We start from the raw sequence: 6722 nt of genomic DNA, 5'->3' as shown, positions 1-6722 counted from the left end.
TATATTTACATGCACTGCTGTGATGCCAACTAGAAAGCCCTGCAAAAAAAGCAAGAGAGACCTGAAACCCATATGGTATTAGGCCTGCTGGAATGCGTCTTAAGCATGGGTAGGACCCTCAGAGAGCCACGAGAAAACAGAATTTCAATGTGATAAACTTTCTATGTCAAAACAATACTATCTGCCAGCAATCAAACAGCAACAACTCTACCTTTGAAAGCTAACACTGAAAATATTATAACAGGCCTAAAACAGTAATACACCCCCTTATTAGAGATGTGCATTCGTTTATCACAAATTAGGCAATTTCAACAAAATTGCCTAATTCGTTGTGGTTCGGGGGGGACCTGAACCACGAAACGGATTTTCCCTGAGCTTCGGGGAAAATTCATTTTTCGGGTTAGTGCGGGGGGGAGGGGCACATTTATTTAAAAAAAACCACCCCAACCAATTTTACTTTCTTACACCCTCCCCCACCATCCCGATCCCTCCCCAAGACTTACTAAAAGTCCCTGGTGGTCCAGCGGGGTCCCGCGAGCGATTTCTCCCTCCATGCTGTCGGGCTGTCGGGCCTGCTATGACTCAAAATGGCGCAGATAGCCTTGCCCTTACGATGTCACAGGGGCTACCGGTGCCATTGGTCAGCCCCTGTCACAAGCACATGTGACATCGTAAGGGCAAGGCTATCAGCGCCATTTTGAATACTGGCAGCCGATGACCCGAGTGCAGGAGATCGCTCCGGAACCCTGCTGGACCACCAGGGACTTTTGGCAAGTCTTGGGGGGGACTCTTGACTCTTGACTCATTTTCTGCCCTTTCTCTGTCCAACAGCAAGTGGGTCCTGTAACATACTAGCTGAAGCTTCCCATCACATTGAGAATCTATAATGTATTCCAAGTCTCTTTATTGAAACCGTTGATCCTTTCTTGGCTCTCCAGGAAGCCTCCCACACCTACGGATATAACCTCTGAAGAAGACACAGAGTTTGAGGTACAAGAAATCTTAGATTCACATACTTGATGGATCAAACTAGAATACCTCATTGCATGGAAGCACTTTGGACCAGAGGAGAACTCCTGGGAGCCTACCACCAACCTCAAAGCACCACTTCTAATAAAAGAGTTCCACAGACAATTTTCCTCCAAACCAAAGCCTCGGACTCTGAGGAGGGGGCTTAAGAGGGGGAGGGTACTGTTACGTTTGCTGGCTCACGGACTGCACGCATGAACTAATTCATTCACTTGGCGCCCTACAACCCCATTGACAGCAGCTCCCACATGGCCTGGATGCAGCTGCCATCGCCTGCCAGGTCTTTCCCCCTAGGCACACACATGCGTTGCACATCTCTCCTGTCTGGTCTGCCTCTTCTTTCTCATCCAGCCTACTGCTTTCTTCCTCTTGGATGGACCCCTGGTATTGACCCTAACCTGTACTCTTGTCATCCTTGCCTGCCACCTGCCACTGACCTTGTCCTGGACTCTCACTACTTGTGCTTGCCATTTGCCTCTGACCTCAGTATCCCATACCCACCCCGAATCTACTCTTCTGCCTTCACCCCAGAGGCTGCCACCTAAGACCTGCTGTCCCCTGGAACCCAAAAGCTCAACTTGAGGGGAAAGGGGCTGTATAGGCGAAGCTCCAGTTCAGTCTCTGCACCTGTCTGCTCTGCCAGTTGGCAGTGAGGACCTACAGGCCTCCCCCCCCCCCCCCCCCCCCCCCACCCAGGTGGCATTAATTTTACCCCAACAGAAGGGTCCACAAAGCCTAACACACAGATAGACCTCCAAATACAGAATAAAAGAGTCCATAACATATAAGCAGAAATGAAGAGACAAAAATTGAAATGGAAACCACAACAAGCCATATTCTGTATGCACTGCAACAATAGTAAAACAGAAGCATTACCATTCCTCATAAAACAATAAAATTAGTGAAACTATGCCAATAAAAAGAATATTTCAAAACTAATGAACAGAATAACATTCAATAATTAAAAACTCATAAAAATTTTCTAAACACTAATAAAAATATTTCAAAACAGACACATCAAATAATACCCAACAATTAAAACTAAGGATTTTAAAAAATTCCCCATAATTCATACTTGGGAACTTTTGATTTCCAGATGCCCTGAAATAGTCATGGATTTCACAGGCAGAGACAGTAGGGTTGTTGTGCATACACATGCTCCCTCTCATACACACACATACTTGCTTTTTCTCTCACCCTCACATGCTCTCTCTCACTCTCACATACACACACCCACACACGCACCCACCCACATACACTCTCTGTCACCCTTACATACACACGTAATCTCAGTCTCTCCCACACACACACACACAAGCTCTCTCTTGCTCCCATAAACATTCTCTCCCACCCACATACACACATGCTCTCTCCCTCTCACAAACACACATACCATCTCTCACTCTCACTCTCCCACACACATACACACATGCTTTCTCTCACTTTCCAATACACATACCCACACACTCTCTTTCTCACTTCCACACATCACTCATATGCTATCTCTCACTCCCCCCTTGAAACAGCAGGCAGCAGCAGTCTCCTTCTTCAGTGCCCACAGCCAAGGGAATAGTTCTGGCCATGGGAGCCAACCCCGCACTGGCCTTGGACTCCTTCCATCAGGGCAGGGCAGAGCGGAACGGGGCTCACTTCTCCTCCTCCAAAGAAGCAGTGCGGCCCTGCCAAAATCGCGCTGCTTTTCTACTTACTAAAGCCCCACCAACCATGCTGTCAGCTTCGGCAGGTCTGAGCTGCATTTTCTCTTACTGAGGCCCCACCAGCCGCACTGCTCTCACTGGCACATGGCACCTTTTGATAGGGGCGCCTGTGGCCGTGGCCATATTGGCCATAGGCACATACGGCTCTGCCTGACCGTTGCCATTTCAAACCCCTGACAATAACAAAACATCCATTGAAGAATTCTGGTGCTATCACAAATGATACAACCAAAAATTGAGTAGATTATAGTTATTACTGGAACTCTGAGATAAAACAACAAAAGCCTTGCTTTATTGTAGCTATTCTAAATTTTTATCTAGCAGTGTTTTGCCTTCTTTCAAACTAATTTCCTGGATCTGTTTCTTTAGCCTCTCTTACTCTCCATAGATCTCCACACCCTCTCATTCTTGGCCGTCTCTCTGTTATGAGGTTCCTTTCCAGGATCTTGCTGTTGGAGAAAACACAGCCGTGGGGGTCATATCACCATGGGGTGTGTTTTTATTCCCATTTCTCTTCTGCAGCAGATCATTTTGCATCTCTGGATGTTTCCCCATCTTCTGTTCTGCTTCTCCAGTTTCTTGTGGATTCAGCTTCTCTGTACAAGGTTTACACAGAGAACAAAGATGAGCCCTGTACGGAAGATCTGTTTTCCTATTGTGCAGTTGTTATGCATGAGGAATAACGGGTGGTTTCCATTCTGGAATGCAGGTAACTGACACAAGCAGAGCAGATGGCTAAGTTTTGAAAAACGTGTGTTTTAAAATATCCAGCACCTGAATCTACTCACAAATACTTCAAGACCTCAAGACCTCTTAAGGTAATTATACCGGGCCATGAATCTTCAGAGGTAAAGGCATAATGACAGAAAAGAGATTAGCACAGGTTAAGGCGCAAATATAAACATTTTTTTTATCTGATTATCAACCTGTAAGTCAGAATAGCCAAGAAATACCTAAATCTAGAGGTACTGTACCTGCAATCTCACTGTGAAATGGGTATATAAATATTTCAATAGATTTAATCCCTGGACTAAGGTCCTCGTTGAGGGGCCTATGGATCACCCTCAATTTCAAAGACTTCCCATACAGTTCTTGTTGTGCATCCCATCCGTGCTAGGCCCGCGCCCAGGCCTGCTCATCTTGCTCTGTGCTAGCGGGTCCCGGGCCGTCCTCTCCCGCTGCTGCTGCCAGCACCGCCCGTCCGTGGCATCCCACGGCGGCATCTCCTAGACCCTCCACATCGGGCCTAGCTCCACACCGGGGTGCGGCGTCCTCTCCGATGCTGGCCCCGCCCCTAGACGCACATGCACGGACTGCCCGGCCCTTTAAAGGGCCAAGGGCGGGAACTAGCTCCGCGACACAGCCCGATGACGTCATCTAACTCCAGTATAAAAGCGAGGACCTGTTCCCCAGGACCTCGGCTTGGCAAACGGGTCTATACCTCGGTGTCTCAAGTTTCCTGCTTGTCTTCGTGTTCCTGCTTGTTCCTGTGTTCCAGTCTGTTCCAGAGTTCCTGCATCTCCGTGTGTTCCAGTGTTCCTGCATCTCCCTGTGTTCCAGTGTTCCTGTGCCCTGTGTTCCTTCCTGTGTTCCTACTCAGGTAGTACCTTCTCGGACTGATCTCTTGGTACTGACCTTGGCCTGCCTGACTACTCTCTTCGTCTGCTGCCTGGAGCTGACCACTGCCTGCCTGACTACTCTCTTCGCCTGCTGCCTGCAACTGACCCTTGCTTGCCTTGACTATGCTCAGACTGACCCTGGTATTGACCTCTGCTTTGGCTGACCACTTCTAGACAGATACTCTGGCTTTGACCCTTGCACTTCACTCGGACATTCTCTTCTGGCCTTCCATGACTACCAGACCAACCTACTTGGATTCTAGCTGCGGCCTTCACCCAACTAGACCCGCAGGTGCTGCCTGCCACGCCCTGAGAGCCTTCCTGGACTGTTACCTTCCTGAGGTCTCTGGAGCCTCCAGTTCAGGTCTGGTCCATCATCTCTGCATCAGCCACGCACCCTTGCTCGTGGTGGGCATACCCCTCCGCTACCTCTCTGGGAGACTTTCTAGGCCTACCTAAGTCCAGGCACCCAAGGGCTCAACCTGCGGAAACCCCGGATTGTTATTGGTGAAGCTCCAGCTAGCCTCTGTCTCCTTGTGTGCTCCACCTCCTAGTGGCAGGCGCTCTCTGTGTCCGACCAGCGGGCCGTACCAATCCTACACCAGGCCAAGGGTCCACCTCCAGTGCAACATTTCTCTCTAAGTTCCAAGATTCCTTGTCAGGTGAGGGAGAAAGACTTTTCTACATGGCCTTGAGCATTCTTAAGACAGTGCTTATTTACAGCAGTAATACTAATCACGCTGGAAACAGATTATGGTTTCCAACTTTACAGACAACTGATGGTAGAATAGTGAAAATGACTACTTAAAACTCCTCATTCAATTCAATCCATTTACATGTTTGCCTCTTCAATAAATCTGTGACTTTGTAACTCTTAAAACATCTTATGGTTCATTGTAAAGGTAGTTTAGAAGCTCCCTCCCAAATGTTAGGATTCAGATTTCTATAATCCCTTTTAATTGATTAGAGGCATACCTTTGTCCATTTGAATTGAATTTACTCCTTACTTCTTAATCCAAGCTCCTCATGGTACTTGTTGATACCTGGAAGGTATCTTTCCACTCCTGTCTTAACTATCCAGGTGATAGCATAATGGTGAACATTGGATGGATGCCACTGGTCTTCTCCGAAGACCAATTCCTCCTCCTCCCAGGAATGAATGAGGATTCATTCCACTAGTGACATTCAAAGATCAATGGGTCTCTCAGGGTGAGAGGCTCCTACACTCCTATGATATGGTAGCACTGACTCCTTGGATCCTTGAGAACTCAGGCAGTAGGTAAAAATAAACCAGTTTCTGAAAGGTAACCCAAAATGAGGAAAGACGGGTGAACAGAACTTCTTCCTCCAAAGAAAAGGGTTAAAAGCTGGAATAGGAGAAAGACACCTTTTCTTCTAATCCACACCCCAATTTTCTTTCTAATAAACCCAACTGTCCTTTTCCCCAAAAGAAAACAGAAGCCAAGAGCAACCATGATAGCATGCTACCTCTGGAAAGAGCACCTACCAAATGGTGCCTTGGGTTTTTATAGGCTAGGACTCCACCACTAATTTCTCCCACATGGAGGAGCTACTCCCAATCAAATCTGCACCTTTCAGGTTTTTTTTTTTTTTAACTATTTTCCTCATTTTGTCAAAGTTTCTCTTTTGAAAGTTTCGTGCTAGAGCCATGGATTTATTTGCTGTCCCCCTTCCTGACATTAATTCAAATTTGATCGTGGTATGATCACTATTGCCAAGTGGTCCCAACACTGCTACCTCTCTCACCAGAACCTGGTCTCCAATGAGAATTAGATCTAAAATTGTTCCTTCTCTTGTTGGGTCCTCAACTGATTGCTCCATAAAACTGTGATTTATTCCATCCAGGAACTTTATCTCTCTAGCATGAACTGATGTTATATTTACCCAGTCAATATTGGGGGAATTGAAATCTTGACTCTGGAACCTGTTCAAAGAATAAGGGAAGTACAGTTCTTTGACATTTTAAGAAAAAAGTTTAAACTCTAAAAACTTTTTACAAAACTGAATTAGTGGACCAATGATTAAAAAGGACCCATAGTGTTGCGATCCTGCCCGCTCTTACCTCCACGCGGCCAGTCGGGCCGCTGGGAGCTCCTCATGCGACTGGGTCCTGTGTTGCTGCTCCGGCTCTCCCCCCCCCCGACGTTCTGCAACTCTCACGGGGTCTTCAGCCGGCAGGGAGGCCGTCCCTACAGGTGCCTGCTGCAGTCCGGGTCCTCGCCCGGCAGGGAAGCCATCCCTGCCGGTGCCTGCAGCTTTTTGCAGCTCTCTGCTCTGCCTGCAGCCAGCCCTTCTTCTCTTCCTGCTTCAGTCTTTGCGGCTGGGAGCCGCTCCT

This window comes from Rhinatrema bivittatum, chromosome 4 (genome assembly GCF_901001135.1).
Source record: "Rhinatrema bivittatum chromosome 4, aRhiBiv1.1, whole genome shotgun sequence".
NCBI lineage: Eukaryota > Metazoa > Chordata > Amphibia > Gymnophiona > Rhinatrematidae > Rhinatrema > Rhinatrema bivittatum.
Note: the sequence above shows the minus strand (reverse complement) of the source record.